Here is a 17,247-nt window from a genome sequence, read left to right on the forward strand (position 1 = left end):
CCTCATAAGTTTTGGCTGAGGCAATGCCAGCAAGTGTGGCTATCAGCTTTCCACACCTGTTTTGTGCCTTGTGTATGAAATGCTCTCATCCTGTGGAGTGCACAAGCTGCACAAGCGGAAGGATACTTGGCCAGTGTTTGTTGTTCACCACATATTGGGAAAGATGGGACAGGAAGAGCTTATGGATATGATTGTCTGGTAAGAAATATTGGAGATGTAAAACCTGTGAGTGAAATAGAAATGAGCTTTGAGATGTAGGCATGGCAGGCAGGAAGACGGTGATTAACTGGAGATGGGTTGAAGGACAGAAAACAAAAGGACCCAAGAACGCAGCCCCTCTCCACCCTGCCAAGGCATCAAGGAAAATGTAGGTAAGAAGTGTTGTCTTTAGAGTTTAGAATATAGGATGATATGGTAACTTAGTAGTTCTCATAGGTTGCAGGCAAGGTTTCTAGGTTTTGTATCTTGCGCCAGTTGGTCACTGTAAATTAGAATATTCAACACAAAATGGGATATAATGTGTTCTAACAAGGCCGTCGCTCTCTTCCTCTTCTACCTCGCTCTCTCTTTCTACCCTGACCCCAGCACTCTTCTTACCTCTCTTACCCCTCAGCTTTTTTATCTCCCTCACCTCACACCCCCTCTCACTCTCCCTCTCTCTTTGGGGCTTCCCTTCAGCCGAGGCTGGTGGCTGAAAGCAGCCCTCTTTACCCACGACCCTTGCAAGAAAACCACATGTTTCTAGAATATCTCAGGTCTGCAGAGTTACTTCTCCCTGCCATCCATGGATGCCCCTACAACCACACTTTTTATCTCCCTTAAAAATTTTCCTGCTCTGTGACCTGACTGAGTCCTGCTTCACCAAAGCTGCCACCTGCATGGCCAGCAGGAGCCCACCTGGAGCCAGGGCTGCTCAGCCAGACACTGATGCCTGGGTGCATTTGATATGTCCTAGAAATTCCACTGAAATCAGGTAAGTCAGTGGAAATATATTTAAAAATATATGTTGATAAATTAGGCACATGTTTAAGTATCTTGCCAAACCCTAAAATGAACTCCTGTAGCTTGTTCATAGGAGAGAGAACCTTTAAGGCTTAAGAACGTGGAAAATCACCGTGAAATTTCCTTGCCTCCAAACAAGGTTGATTAAAGCAAAGTCTCTCAAAGCAGTTGGATTGAAACTAGTTTATATGGACATATTCAAAGATATTAGACTTCCATATCTTAAACTTCATTAATCCCAAACTACTTTGGATTTAAAATTATTAAAATTATTAAAAACAAGCAAACAGAAAGGAAACAAAAAAACAGGAGGCTCTTTTTCATTTAAATTGGAAAGAAAGGAAAACCCAAATTTGTCTTTTGCTCTGGCAAATGTCAGGTCAGTAATTGAATGTTTCAGATTATGAGTTGAGCTGTCTAGAAGATGTTGTAAAGGACAGTTTTCCACTGGGAAAAGAAGAGTTTTCATTAAAATCCAAATAGGTTGTAAGACTATCAACTTCGATGACATTTTCAGTGAGTGAAGACAAAATGAATTGCTTTGACTTCCCCATTTAATTATGGTGATATTGGCACACTTCAGTTCAATAAGGTAAGAACACTTTATTTCAATCCATTTAAACTTTTGCCATATATTTAGATATTACATAAATTCTGACTTTGCATAATTTTATGCAGTTCCAGTGCACTGAATACACACACGCATACTTAGTATGCTATGGCCTTTCAACATCATGTGAATAGTCTGTTTTTCCAGTGGAAATTTACCCTGGTTTTTGGTCCTTCCATTACAAGGCCTGATCTCTCACTATGATGTGAAATGAAACAGAGAGGGTACATTAGGACTTCTCTGGAATAAATGTCCAGTTTGTTACCTGCTTTAGCCACAGACAACTCCATCACAATTTTCTCATGGGAATACTCAGAGTGCTGGAGTTGTAGATGTTCCCATGTGAAGTTTGGTCCCCATGTGGTTCAAGGGGACAGTATCAGCCACAGAGACTTCCACACAAAAGCCACAGCAACACATCTATTTAAGCACTTTGCAGTCCTTTCCCAGAAGGAGAAATGCTCCATACTCCCCGCCCTCTAGAATGCAATCTTTCCAACGTGCCTACACCAAAACCCAAAGCTCTGGTGCAAGTGTTGCTGACTATAGATCAGTTCCTGACACTCCAGTCATTTGGGCTAATCATTCCCACGTTGTGTGTTGGAAGCAGGACCAACAGATGAAGTGTACACAGCCGGATTAATACAAATCTGCTGTCCATCTGCTATGTGTCCTTTTGGCATGTGCCAGCACAGGGTGCAAAGAGAAACACATCCCAGAGCTGAGAGGCTCTCCCTACTCGTCATGTACCTGGAGCTGGAGCATCTGCAACTCTAAGCATCCAAGCCAAGATCACTGAGCCTGATTTTTCCCAAATGCTATGCACTTTCCCCTCCAGCCAGTGCCAGCCCTCCAGCACTCTAGCTGTGTACACAGCGTCATGCTGAAAAATTCAAATGCAGAAAGTTGCACTAGTAGCTCTAAAATATGCCAGGAAGGAATGCAGAGACTCCATTTTGCAGTGAGGAAAACCAAGATGGAGTGGGGATATAACTCACCCAAACACCATGCAGCAGGTCAATGGCAAGACAGGAACAGGACTTTAGAACCTGATTCATGGGCCTGGCTCTGCCTATTAATCACTCTCTCCACCACTGTACCAAGTATTAGTATTGATTTCAAATTAACGCACACACACATCTTAGCAAGGAGAAAAAGGAGTAACCAAGAAGGTTCACTATGTTCGTCTCCATTGGAGGCCAACATGATTCTAAGAGAAACATTTTCTGCAAGCAGCTCTGGCCCAAAGCATTCCAGCCTGGGAGGCACAAAGCAGGCATCCTCAAGAAACTATCAAATGCTTATTAAATGTTCCAAAACTCTTGAGCAGCTTTTCAAAAACCACAGAGTACAATCATAACGTGCTCGAAATGCAGAAAGGAGACTGCAAATGCAGATACTACTGTTACTGCACCTGACAATGCACTTCCCTCCTTACCACCTTATTTTCTGATGCCAAGATCTGAGTGTTAATCCCAGATGACCAGTCCTCACAGTGCCATCTGATTTTATGCTTGCCCTCTCTTCTTCCCTTCCCATAATGTCCTGAATTCCCTTTTACAACAGCTGCTAACTTCTGCAAACATAAAACTGCTATAAGCTTCCCTTGTCTTTTAGAGTAAAAGTCTCAGGAAAACATTTTGCAAATTTTCCCTCTATAACAGATGCAAGAAGTTGCTTATGCCCAAGCAGTAAAGTACACAACTGCTCTGAACTAACATTTTTTTCTGCACAGCTGGCTCAGTTTTTCACACAGATGTTGTTTCTCGTGCCAAGTCTAAGAGCACACAGAGCAGCATTAATATGAAAGAGCCCAGTTGGACAATGGTTTAACAACAAGTTGAAAGTTCCCCAAGCACAGCCTTGTGTGTCTGGTTTTTCCTTTACTTTGTTTTGGGGTGGTGGTTTTTTTGGGTTGGTTTTTTTGGGGTGTGGTGGTTTTTTTTGGTTGTTTGTTTGATTGTTTGTTTGTTTGTTTTGGGTTTTTTGGTTTGGTTTTTTTGGTGTGGGTTTGGGGGTTTTTTCTTTGTTTGGTTTTATTTGTTTGTTTTCTTTTGTTTTGTTTTGGTGTTTTTTTGGTTTGGTTTTTTTTTCTCTTTGTTGGGTTTTCTGTTTTGGTTTTGGTTTACCTTTTTCTTTTTTGGGGGGGAAGGGGTTCTGTTTGGGTTTAGGGTTTTTTTGGTGGGGTTTTGGTTGGTTGGGTTTTGTTGGTTTTGGGGGGAGGTTGGTTGGGGTTTTTTGGGTTTTTTTATGCACCCAGCAGGGAGAAAAAGAAAAAGAAAAAAAAAAAAGAAAAGAAAAGGTAAAATAGAACAAAACCATAAGAAGCCACCGAAGAAAGTCTTAGCCTTTCAGGGGTAAATTCCCTTTCTGAAACTTGAAACACACATTAATCTTTAATGTTAAACCGTGGATTAAAAATTAATTCAAAAATCTCACACTTTGGAACACTTACAAGTCTGTTGCATTTTTAAAAGCTCAGATCAGTGCTACTCTGCATAAAGAAGTCTCCCCAAACTCTTTCTTTTCTCTTGAAGCCACAAGCAGGTACTCACTGCTCTCTCCAGGTATCCTTAAAGCTCAGAGAAACCTACTTGTGGTTCCCAAGAGCTTGGAAAGGCTGAGCCCTCAATTTTACTTACTTTTTTGTGCTCCTTTATGTTTGCCCAGAGGGGGAACCAAAGGACCAGGCAGAGCTGTTGCAGTTTCCATGAGTATTTTTGGAACCATGGCTCTCTTACCAGCTGCTGCCTAACAGCTCTGCAGGAGGTTGAGCAGGAGGTTTCCATCTCTGGAGTCTGTGCTACCACATCATTTACTATAAGGGGTAAAACTTTCTCTTTAAGCATCACAGTTTTTAACAGCTGCCTCAGCACAGTTACACCAGCAGCTGCCATCACAAAAGAGCCTCTCTCCTATGCTCTTTTCTGCACTCTCAGGCTCGTCTCTGTCCAAATCCTCCACCTGAGACCATCCTCAGGAGGCTGCCTTCCCCTGCAGCCAGCTGGGCCCACGCCAGATGAACCCTGGTGCTAGCTGAGGTGAGTGCTGCCCACGCACCTCCTGGGCGAGGAAGCTGCACGGGCAGCCAGCACAGCTCCTGGAGAGGACTGTCCCCCTCAGGGAGGTGCTGATGCCTCTCTGACCCTCCAGATGCTGTCAGAGGAGAGGACATCTCATCTGCAGTCAAGACTGCTGCCTGCTGTGTGATAGGTGCTGTGTGAGATCGAATAGGCTGTGCTGCCCCACATGTGGGCACCCCCAATGTCACCAGGCTCTGGGTGAAAATGAAGCAGTCAGCTCCTAGCTTTAAATCAGTGCTTGTATTCAGGGAGAAAAAGAAATGAAATTAAAAAAAAAAATGCACAGAAGGGTTTAAACACCTACGAATCGCATTTATCTCTCTCTTTTTTATCATAACTTTTCCTGCCATAGTTGCTAATGGAAATAATAATAATCACAATAATAATAATAATAATAATAATAATAATAATAATAATAATAGTAGAATCATGCTTTGGCTTCTTTCCCAGATTCTCCTCTTGTTCACCAGGCAGTCAAGTCATTGTATCACCAAAAGTTCACAGAGACCTGGTTTCACAGGAGAAGTGCCACGAGAAAGGTTTTGACAGCTTCCCATGGAAGCTGAGAAAGTAGAAGAGTAAAGGAGGAGAGCCCTTGACTTGGGCACAGGGAGTACCAGGCAGGAGGATAAAATGTGGCAAATCTCCACTATCTTTGCCAACAGTGGAAAGCAAAGAAAACAACAATTATGAATGAACAGACAATTCAGCACGCAAACAGTCCTGCTCAGGATGCTGATGTGCTCTCCCAGCAGGATCTGAGCACCCCTGGGACCCAGGGGAGGCAAGGAGCAAAAGCCTAGGTCATGTGCCTATGCTCGTGCAGAGCCAGACATGAACCCTCACTCTCTGGCTTGCTAGTTCATCTTCCAAATGATCTCTCCTTCTATAAATTCAGTCTTCTACTTTTAAACTCATGTCCCCATCAAGTCGGATTACAATTAAAACTCTGCAAGTATGGCAAAATATATTCATGAACATCTGTTTGAATAATAAGCCTGAATTTGCTACGACAGTATTCATCCACCCTGCTTTCCTTGCCTTCTGCAAGTGCTCACACCAGCTCTCTCCGGTTCAAAGATGACAACATGAAGGAGAAGCTGCTGCACACAATCACATAAACATGAAAATGATTTTGCCTACTGGTGGAGGGGTTTCCAACTTCTGGTGCACAGGTCTTTCAAGGGTTGCAGGCTGCTTCTCAGACTCCAGAGAAAACAGCTAAGATAAATCAGCCTAAAGTCAGAAAGCTAAAACTTACTTCATCAAAGTCCAGTCTGCCACTGAAAAATGTGTATGTGGGTTTGAATCCTGGGCTGTGCAGTTTGTACCTGCTGGGAGAAGAGGGGTAGTCACTCATGTTGGGCCATACCTGCTCCTGTGGCTGGTTGCTCCCCAAGGTGCAGGTAAGTACTCTCACTCCTCATCCCTCTGCCTCTCACTCAGACCTGCCAGGGGATCTGCTGGTGTAACAGCTTTCTCTCCCACACAGTTCTGGAAAAAGATCCTGGTTAATGGGTAAGAGCAATTTCTTTCCTGCCAGGTCACACTGAGAGGATCAGGCTAAAGAAGAAGAATGCAGGCGGCCACGCTGACAACCTGAACTGATAGTAACCTCTGGCAAGGAGAGTGGAGCAGGGACAGTCTCTGACCTCTCCATCCACCTCAGCAGCTGTCCCAGCAGTACATCTGACTCCCTGACTCTTTTGCCTCGCTGTGAACTGGGGCAGTGTCCTCTCAGCCTGCGAGTGCTTAGTGCTGCTTGCGTGTGTGGTATTGAGGGAGAGCAGGAGGAAAGACGGAGAGACCGATGGAAGGAGCAGACACCAAACCCTGAGGCCTAGATGCAGGTTGAAAGCAATAAATACTCAAAGCAATAGTTGCAAGCTAGAGTATGACCCTGGGGAAAACAATTGTTGAAGGGCAGAGAGGAATAAATGCCACAGTGTACAGTGGATGGCTACTTATGGAGGTAAATCAGCATGGCTTAAAACACACACCCTACAGAGATGCAGGGAAAGGTTGCCCACCAGAGACTTCTGCAAGAACCCCATATCTCTACAAATAATTTGCTTATCTCTAAGCAGGATGCAGAATGATTTAAGAACAATACAGCAGGACAAGAGTAGTCTCTGAGCAGGAGGAACCAAGAGCATGAGAAATACACTGGATAAATCCTAGAGCCGCAGGAGCTCAGAAGGAGTTGTCTTTTAATGCTGCCAGAGGCATGCTCTGTATGTTGACAGTAAACACAGGCCACAGGGAAGGAATACAGCTCTAATGACAAGAAGCTGTTGTGGGAGGTTGTGCTGTACTGAGACAGGCGCAAGTCTGTTGCCCATCCAGGGATAACTTCCATCAATGGAACAGCTTTTTAGAACTTCTTGCCCCGCTCTCATTATAGCACAACCTACTGATATGTCTTTCTGTACCTAAGTCACAAAAAGGTGAAGTCTTTTCCAGGCTCTAGGAAGCAATACAACAATGGAGTAAAGCACTTCTGCTAGGCTGGAAGACAGCACTGCTCCACACAGCACATACAGCAATAATCCATAACCACAGAGGACAGATGAAGAAAGTACATCTACCTTTGGAAACAGGAAATCTATGAAATGAAACCAAGCTTCTGTTAGTCTTTTGGCAAGAACATCCCTGGCTCAACATAATTACATGAGTTTGGTTCATACTTTTTCTTTTAATCGATCAAGAAGGATGGTGGTGCTGACACCACATCCCCATTACATCTGAAATGAAACATCAAGCATGGAGGTGTGGGATGGGGGGTGGAGGGCGGGCAGTGTGCCAGCTCCCTGCCATGAGAGCACCTTCCTCCCCAGAGCACTAGAGCTGACAAGGCCATGCAGCACCAATTTGGTGTTTTGCATCCTCTGAGAAGTGAAAAACAGGAGGTGGCAGAGTGGTTTCCCCCCTGCTTTCTGGATGCTTGGGTTTCTGACAGATTTCTCTGTGAAGGGCTACCCAAAAGCTCCATGGAGCTGGAGTGTCAAACGTGAACATTCAGCACTTAATTTGTGGTGCAAATCCTGTCAAAGTCGATTGCATCTCTTCGCCCCTCCAAGGCATCCCAGGCTCTCTCCACTTCTGCAGGGGGATGAGGCTTTAAGGAATGACCAACTGTTAGTGCAAGCCTGCAAACAGGCAGGATGCTCAGCGTATGCTCCAGAGCCAGGCATGCCCTCTCCTCCTGTCCGCCAGCCCTGCATACGCACACAGAGTGGTCAGCCGGGAGTGCACCCCAGGAGGCCTAATTAATGAACATATTTGAAAGCCCCAGGCATCACCACGCTGGGAGAAATGAGTGATAACACTTCTGCTATCTGAGCACGAGCTGTTTGGGTTGAGTGAGGAAGGAGATGGGGCTGGAGGCACTGTTTGGGAAGCATCCCAAAAGCACAGGATCCTCTGCAGGGCTCTGCCATACTCATCTGTACCAAGTGCAAAGGTACCAGAGGGAAAGGAGCCTTCTAATAATGGGAGATCAGGCAGGATTAAGTGGGAACTCAAAAAGCACAGCAGATGCTTCTTTCTGCTCCCTGTGAAAGGAGAAAGTGATAATCATGGAAGAAGGAAGGTAGGAAATGAGATAGAGATAGGGAGATACATCAAAGGGACAGAAAAGAAACAGAAGAAAAATAGATAGAAAAACGCTTAACGATAAATGTAGTATGCTTTTAATTTGCATGATAAAAATAGTTCTCTTTTCGCCACCAATCATCTTTATTAGCAACAAAATTTGCAGCGAGGTCTCTGACTAGCTATCTAGCTGTGACAACGGCAAAGCTCTGTAACAAACTGCTCCATGGAGGCTGTGAAAACTCTATCTCAGGCAGTTTTAAATGCAGGGCATAGGGCTGACTGAGACTTAGCCTGTTACTTTGCTAAGCAGAACACAGACCAGACTCGTGGTGCCTGAAATTCTGGCCCACAAACCACTCTTATTTTTGGAGAGTGGCTGAGTGAAATCACTGAGTGTCTACTATTTATTGGAGTGTACCAACATAGTGCTCACCTGTGTCCCAGACTATAGTCCGTGTATCACTGGCCTAAAAAGGTGTCCCAAGATCTCCAGCTTCTGCATGCTTCAGTTGTAAGGACAGTCTCCAGGAGATGTGAAGGCAGTCACAGAAAAAAAATAATTAAAAAAAAAAAAAGAAATGTGTAGGAAGTCCATTTTTGCCAAGGACCTACAGCTTGATCAGTAATAGTGCATGTGTTGTATGTAGCCATGCTGGAAGGGACAATCACCCCAGTGCTTCCAAAATCGCTTCTCGGCCCAGCAACACACATCCACACCTAAACACAACACTGAGCCTGAGAAGGAGAACATCAGGCTGTGAGCTCTGTCAGGTCAGGTCTTGCTATGAGCAAGGAAGTCAATGGCAACACCCTGGGCAGAGGAGGAGACTGATAGGAGGCTACTCTTCTTTCACACCTCCTTCACAACACTCCAGAGACACGGTACATGGGAAAAAATTCCTCATTGAAGGGCTTCTTTCTCAGAATATCTGCTGCAACCCAAATTCCAACCAGTAGCCCAATCATGGGGCCCGAGGCAAGATGCAGCAAAGCCACTGCTATGAAGAGGATGGAAAAAGCAGCAGATGACATTGCTTTGTCAGACAGAAAAAGCATGGCTAACAAAGCACCTGCCAAGAAAAAACATGTACCAGCTCCCCGCAGCATTTTTGAGATATAGGCTAGCTCCAAACCCACAAGTGTCTGTCCTCAGCAGACACAGCATGTGTCTGTACTGTTCTTAAATCCAAGGAGCATGTTAAAACCAGCAAGAGTGCCATGCTGGAAAGGACATTGTGTACTTTCCTGACGGCAGCTCACAGCAAGATCTGTGCTACCACAGTCCCTCTGACTCTTACTCATGTTGAACAAAACAGAAGCAGCAATGTTATCACACCCTCCTTTGCCCAGACAGACAAAATCCCTACACACACTGGTTCAGTGCTCTAATCTCAATGAGTAGGTATCAAAGCCCCAGCTCTCAACCAGGAGCAATAGAGCACCTCATGTGTATTGGGCTGCTGTCCAAGATACACATCTCTGACAGGTTTATTGGATCCTTATCTCCCTCTTGCTGGCAGGAAGTCAAGGCACAGGTATTTGTGACCATGCTAATTCAGTATTTCACCCTTACTGGCAGGTTTGGACACAGCCTTCAGGGAAGTCTTATGACCACGTTTTGGTTGTAAGTCCAACACTCAAGCCCAGATCTTTTGAAGATGTTGTCCCAGAGCACCAGGGGTCCACACTGTAGTCCAGGTCATGAGATCAGCACTACAAATGCATTGGGAAAAAATGGCCTGCAAAGGACGTGCAGGACACAGCCAGCAGACACCACCACCCACCCTTGGCTGGCAGGTAGGTCACATTGGCTGGGGAAATACAGGGAGCAGACCAAGCAGAGATGGGGTGCATCAACTTTAACGGGGTTCACATGTCCTCAAATAGCTGAGTGCACCTCCTCATGTGTTTATATAAATAGCATTGTTTCCTTTGGATCTTCCTCTGAAACTGAAACACTTCCTCTGAAACACTGAAGAGAATCAGGGGTGAGTTGTCACCTTTTCTTCAGTGCAGTGTTCTGGCACAAGGGAACGGAGAAGGGGAACTGACACAAGGACACATCTTCCTGTTGAACAGATAATGTACTGAGATCTCTGTAGCCAAAACATTCTGTTCCTATTTGGGGCAAGTACTGCTGCACCCTTAGGCAGCAGCCTTGTGTTCTCCTCATGCCTCCTTCTTTCTCAAAAAAACCCCAATTCTCCTGTAAAAACATTTACCAACTAAACTTCTTTCCAAGACAGCCTTTACTTCACCCATGAAAACATAAAAAGAGGCTGAGCTGTGATGCCCACTGCATCCTTCCCTTTATTCTCATCCTTTCCCTTAGCACAATTTGAAGAGTAATGACCTGAACCAACCCCATCTTAAGACAATGGGTGTCTGTGTACTGGCTTCAGTGGAATGTGGATTAACATGGGATTGCAAAATCTCCAAAATTAATGCAACTGTAATGCTGTTAAAATAATGGCTCAGAGGTCAGGAGATCCCTGAATTGAAATGTTTTCCTTGAAATTAAGCAAGCTACACCACATATCCTGCATTGCCTATGATTATACCTTCATACAGAGAATGAAATAGAGTACTGCACATCTGAGAACAAAACCCAGTAATATAGAAAGAAGTCTCTGAGTGCAAAACAAATACTAAGAGTAGATAGGAGTTGCTATCTTCTTTCTTTATCTCCCAGTTGGTACTGATAGTTTGTTCACTGCAATGCTTTTTTGTTTTTCTTGTGCTTTTATTGAAAAATTCATAAAACAAAAGTGTTAGAAGAAAACAGTGCATGTAGAACAAAAACTCCTCTGACAATAGTAATTCTATAACAAAAAAAAAACCTCAGAGAGCAACAAATTTGGCCTCAGCCTTGGCTTCATGTAGTCATGGAATGCCACCTTTTAGCCTCTTTTCCAATTCACCAGAGGCCAGGTTAAAAAAGCAACAAGATGTTGAGCGGTGTGCCACTAACAGTGACAACTTCTTTTAGAGCTCCTCTCCCTGTACAGGTAATGCTCTTGTGTGTATTATTATCATTCCAGCTGTCCAAAGAGAACCTGAGCTGCCTGGATCCAGTTTTAGTCACAACACCCCCTAAATTACAACTGCTGACAATTATGGATGCCCATCTTTGGACAAGAGATGACAGCCAGAGGCTGAGTATCTGCAGTTTCTGCTGAAGGAAGCAGTGGGGGTTGGAATAGTCCTTTCTCCAGTCACTGTCCTAATGCCATGATAATGTCATATGGATGGAATCAAAAGGAAAAGCAAACAGATACAATTTCCACTAGTTGTTCATCTTTTGAAACCTGACTGTTTTCCCCAGAACTTCCCAGGGAAATCCTGGCTACATTTATTTTGGCTGGGGTACAATGCTATTTTTAGGGAAATAAATAAACAGCTGAATACCCATTTTTAATTTTCATTTGGGTCTAGGATTTATATTTTATTTGTTAATTTTGCTTTAATCTCCTTGTCCTTCATTACTCTCTGGCATTCACAGCAGGGGAGATGAGAGTTGCAGGGAGGAGGGTGAGGACTAGGATTCAGTGGGAGCAGTGATGAGGAAGGTACTGAAAGGGGGAAGAGAGTGAGGGGAAGGAGTATTGTTGACAGCATCTGATCCTCCGATTAATGTATTTCTAAGCAGATTAACCAAATCCCAACTGCTCTGTGCCAGGTCTCTTCTCTAAGCTTCTCTCTCCCCCATGTAAACAAAAAGACATTTCCTCTGAGAAAACAACCAACGTACTGACCAGAACTCTGGCAGGCTCCCTGCCCTCGTGTAGCCCAACACTGTGGGGCACAGAAGAACGGGGAATGTATGGGTCTGTGGGAGTAAACTCTACTTTTAAGCATATTTTGTGCTTTTTTTTTTTGCTTTTGCTTTTTTTTTTTTTTTTTTTTTTTTTTAAACTCCATGGGGCTTTGCATGACTCCTAACTTGTCCATCTCCAGAAATGGTGTGAAGGATGCCATGGTTTGGGAAGATGAAGACAGAATGGCTTTTGGTCTCAGAGTCACATGAGAACTCATGATCTCATTATATTCTGCTTGTGCATAGCTGCTCTCCATGGCATCCACAAAGGGAGGAAGTGAGAGAGAAAGGTGGGTCAGAGCACCCAAAGAAGATGTGGTGGAAACCACTAAATACAGTCTACTTCTTTCTGCCCTACCCTACAAAAAACATCACTCTTACTCCCAAAAAGAAAGAAACACTTCCATTTCTACCCAGTTTTTTGAAGCATTTCACAGTCAGGAGTTGGCCAAAGCCCTGTAACCCTGTATCACTGTCCCTGTTTTAAGAGATTGGGAAACTGAACATAGGTTATTCTGAACACAGATTATTCATACCTTATTCTGAGGTCATAAGGCAGGTCAGTGGTAGAGCCCCATTCTCATGAGCTAAGTTACAGGCATTTTTACAGGTCATAATATCAGCCTTGGCTGAATAGGTCTTCTCTAATGAGCCTCTAACTTCAGCCGCCAGATTTATTTGTTCCCAGATTTTGTGCAGAGACTCCTTCACCAGACATTCTCCTGCCTTGCTGCTGAAGGCAGGTTTGCCATCTCTGGCAGCAGCAGTCACAGAGGTCATGGGACATTTCTGCCTGCCCAGCATGCTGATGGAGCTCAGACACCACCACGCCTGTTTTCAAGCACAGCACTGTTGCAAATCTGTCTTGAAGTGGAGCTTGAAAGGATGGAAAGACCTCCTGCCTCTTCTCCCCTTTTACAAATACTCAGTGTTTCAACCAAGGTTTCCTCTTAGCTCTCTGCCTTCTCCTGAGCAGCAAGGGGCCGAAACACTCACAGACCTCCACCACCCACTTTGGGTTAGAAGGACTCCCCTTAAAAAGAGAGCTTTTTCTATATCTCCCACCAGGGAAGGAGAGCAGCTCCTGTAATGAGCAGTCAACACAGCACAGTGCATGAAACCACTCAGAAAGCAGAGGAATTCCCACTTGCTCAGCTTCCTGTCTTGCCCTACTCGAGCCATGGTGAGAACTTCTTAATTTTAGCAAAGAAATACTTAAACCAAAATGCTGGCTTTGATACGCAGTGACAGCAACATAAATTGACCCTGAGAAAGCTCCACAACACACAACTTTTAAATGAAACATTTCAGATCTTACAGTAATGTACAGCATGGTGTTTTCCTATCAATGCCTTTTCATTAAGAACATCACCAGAAATCCCTGTGCTGGAAATGGAAGCAGGGGTTGTGACAAAACAAGAATATACAGTGCCAGTTAAGGATGCAAGGAAGAGATAAGGGCAAGGGAAAAAGAAAAAAAAAAAAAAAAAAGGCAAATGAATTTATGTTGCCTAAGGCATTGAGGAGAATAAGAAGGGATTTACAAATTCATCAGGAGGAGAAGCAGCACCAGAAAGAAGGTGGGTTCATTAATAAGTGAGGATGAGGATGAAATGAATAGTTCAGAAATGGCTGAACAGCTTTTTTAAATCTGTCTCTAGCCATAAGAATAAAGAGAGGAATTCTGGACTAGAAAAGAGGGGGGGGGGAGATGAAGTTTAAAAAAAGCAGAAACAAAAAGAACTTGAAGAATTATATGTCTGCAAATGAAATAAAGCAAACAACATCCTAGAACCTAATCTAGAAAAGACAGAAACATTTTTAAGAGCATTTTTCACATCAACAGAACTAATACAGCGCTGAATGTTAGGCAATCTATACATAAAAGCACCTGCATAAATGTGTGCAGGATCAGAAGGCCAATTTGTTATGGTGAGGCATTGACAAACGTATTATCCCAGTGACAAATAATCTGACAATTTATATTGAGCTAGGGAGGTGCCACAAAACCAGCCAAAATGCAAACATAATAGAGATTTTCAATAAGGAATAGAGCCTGCAATATTTAATTCTAAGTCAATGTCTAGCCTTAGTGAAATAATGAAACAAATATGTAGGGTCATTAGAATCTAAAGAATAGGATCAAACGAAATACACAAGTTAAAATGTTTTACTTTTTTAATACACATACACAATTAGCACACAGAGGAAAGGCAGTGAAGAGAATTTGAAGTTTCAGGAATTTGAAGGATTTGACACTGCCCCATTGGAACCAAAAGTCCATGCATCAAAAACTGGCCAGTGGTACCAAAAGAAAATATGCTTTGTTGGACGGGGAAATGACAAATGACATGCCAAAGGGTTTTCATCCATGGTGGCCTTATTAAACCAGTGTCACAGGAAAACAACACTAACTATCCATGAAATTTGCAGCTGCCACCATACAGAGAAATTGCAAATATAATGGAAGACAAAGAAAGAGGGCCTCAATGAACACATAGCTCCTTAAAATTGAACATGTGAGGGCAATGGTCTGAAAGTTAAAGCAGGGAGTAGCATGAGTGGGACAAAAGATGATTGCATCTGGACTTATCGAAGCCACAAACTGAACCCATCAGTACCGAAAAAAGAAAACAGCTAATGTCTCTGGAAAATAATCTAAAAGATGGATATGCAGTAATCTAAAAGATGGATATGCAGCAGAAGGGAGAAAGCACAGAAACTGTTTCATTCCCTGAAACTTGAGGTTACAGAAAAGAACCAAATAAAAGAAGTCTTGATGTGCTACATTAACAAATCCAGTTCTTGCAATTTTGAATGGGAAGCAGAGGTGCATCTCAACACAGCAAAGAGAAGAAGGGAGGGGAGACTGTCCACACCATTTCAACACAACCAGTCCAAGGATTCAGTTTGGTTAATTCCATCATTTTTTCCTCATCACCAATAGATGAACAGCAAACTAGAAAAAATCATAGATTACTTATAAACAGACACAGACGAATATACACAGATGACTAAGGAGGGCCAAATGCATACAGTTTATTAAGGAACAACCCCAAGGTAGTAAACTAGAAGATACACTTGATGCATGTGAACACTGCAGAGTGAGAGGAGGTAATAGCTAGGAGTTATGAGATTAAACCAGGGAGGAAAAAAAGTAGATCTTATACCAGGAAATATGCTGGGCTTGTTCGGCTCCGGAATCAGTTTAAATCAGAAATAACTCAACAAAAAGGAAAGAAGGAGCACAGAAAACAGATACTATTGCATCCAGAGAGAGAATTTTGGAGATCCTTTCCCTGTCTCCCAGTCTTTGCACTGTCTGAGATGCCAGCTCCCAAGCCACAGCAGCACCCTCGGTTGCATCGATTTGTCCCTTCCTTCTAGGAATAGCAGACACTTCACTCAGTTCACAAGCACTGGGCAAAATTCAAACCACTGCTAAGGCAAACCAGCCTTGCTGGGTGTTTGAGCAGCTCTGGCTAATCTAATGTCCATTAGCAACATGCATGGTTACATAAAAGAGACACTAAGGCTCTTCTAATTCCACTATTCATTACCATTACTAATACAGTGACATACAGATAGAGAGTAACGACCTCCTGTCCCTAGGGGGTTCATGTTTCCAGATGCCTGCTGACCATGGGAAGGGCTGGGAGAGGGGCACAGTTCCTGAATTTCTGTAAGCACGAACGTGCTGCGTAAACAGACCTGACCTCTTCTCCTGGACAACGACAAAAATAAACATTTTCATCTCTCAAAGAAATTTAAGTCAGCTCAAACTGCAGGTACACCCACAGAGCACTTAATGCATGAGAAACATCCTTGGGGTTGTACATATTTTCAAAAAGCCAAATCCAACCCCCATGTCAGATGTTCCTTAAGAGCCAATGAAGGAGAAAACAAGAGTAATAGTGCTCAGCAGCCCCGAGGGCCTTCAGCTGAGCTGCTGTGAAAGGTCTGCACTTCTGCAGGCACAGGGAAGGACAGAGCACACTGCAGAGAAATGTACAGCTTGGTGGCAGCTTGTGACAGATTTGGCTGCCCATTATGCCCACTACTACAGAATGGAGTGTTCTGCCCTCTTACTGGAACAAACAGGCATTGCCTGTCTGAGAGGAGTCTTCTGGAGGTTAATACACTCCATGTCCTTATTAAATTTATTCCTCATTTTCTGATGGCTAAATCCTGGCTTGCCCTGCCTTCATATGCCTTGCAGTGTCAAGCAGATGGGATGCACATATGTATTCGCCACCATGTCTTTTGGGCAGGGCCAGATGCAGCACAGCATTGAGTGTTCCCAGGTCACCCGGTGGGAACAACATTCAGCTGCACCCCCGTGGTCCCAGAGAAGCAAGCTCAGCTCTTGTGGGGGCTAGGAGTGAAGACCTGCCTTCCTCTCCGTGCCTGGCAGAAGAACTGCAATGCTTTCATCCAGCAAGCAGAAAAACTTCTCTACGGCTCACTTGCCCCACCCAGAGGCATTTTGCTCTGCATCCTGCGAATGCCGAAGTTCTACAGCCTCCAAATTCCGCAGGAGAGGGGGCAGACAGCAGCCGTATCGCTGAATTAAACCCAAGCAACAGCAACGAGGTATTGAGGGACTCCTACAGATCTTGACAATTACCAAGTCAGGCCCTCTGGAGCCTTCCTTCAGTCTCTCAGAGTTGTGGAATTGATCTGGAAACCACTTTATTAATGTTCTTTTTTTCCTCCCCTTCTCCCCAAGCAGCATCATCATTTATTAATTTATGATTAAATGAATTATTGATTCTCACTGCACCTGCAGTATTCAGCATTGTCCTTCTTCCCCAGAGACAGCTTTGACTGATGTGAGAATGGCAGGATGTCAAAAAAGGGAGAGAAGAAACTCAGTGTGTGGAGGATCTCAGACAAGCGTGTTCCCCACCAAAGTGCTGAGCTGCAGACGATGGGCACAACGCACCAGGGCACAGCAATGATGCCACCTTCTCAGACAGCAGTGAAAAAACCCAGAAAGCTCAAAGAAAAATTGCTTCTGATAAGGAGGGAATGAGTAGCAGAGCTATTATAGGCATTCAGCATGTGGGGAGGTATTAAAAAAAAAAAAAGTCTGAACCAAAGCAGAAGCTTTTGTTTTTATTCAGAAAAGTCAAGCT

General features: G+C 43.9%; 1 protein-coding gene across 3 annotated transcripts in view; it reads right to left on the reverse strand.

Moving 5' to 3' along the window:
- IGSF11 (immunoglobulin superfamily member 11) overlaps positions 1-17,247 on the reverse strand; it is a 103,193-nt gene that overhangs the window by 15,436 nt on the left and 70,510 nt on the right. Inside the window, exon 1 of one of the 3 annotated variants that reach the window (XM_066340979.1) lies at positions 8,726-8,811. The exons of the other annotated variants lie outside the window; for them this stretch is intronic. The gene's annotated coding sequence lies outside the window, so the exon portion shown is untranslated. Of the gene's footprint in view, positions 1-8,725; positions 8,812-17,247 lie in introns of those variants that run through there. 3 annotated transcript variants of the gene reach the window in all.

This window comes from Sylvia atricapilla, chromosome 2 (genome assembly GCF_009819655.1).
Source record: "Sylvia atricapilla isolate bSylAtr1 chromosome 2, bSylAtr1.pri, whole genome shotgun sequence".
NCBI lineage: Eukaryota > Metazoa > Chordata > Aves > Passeriformes > Sylviidae > Sylvia > Sylvia atricapilla.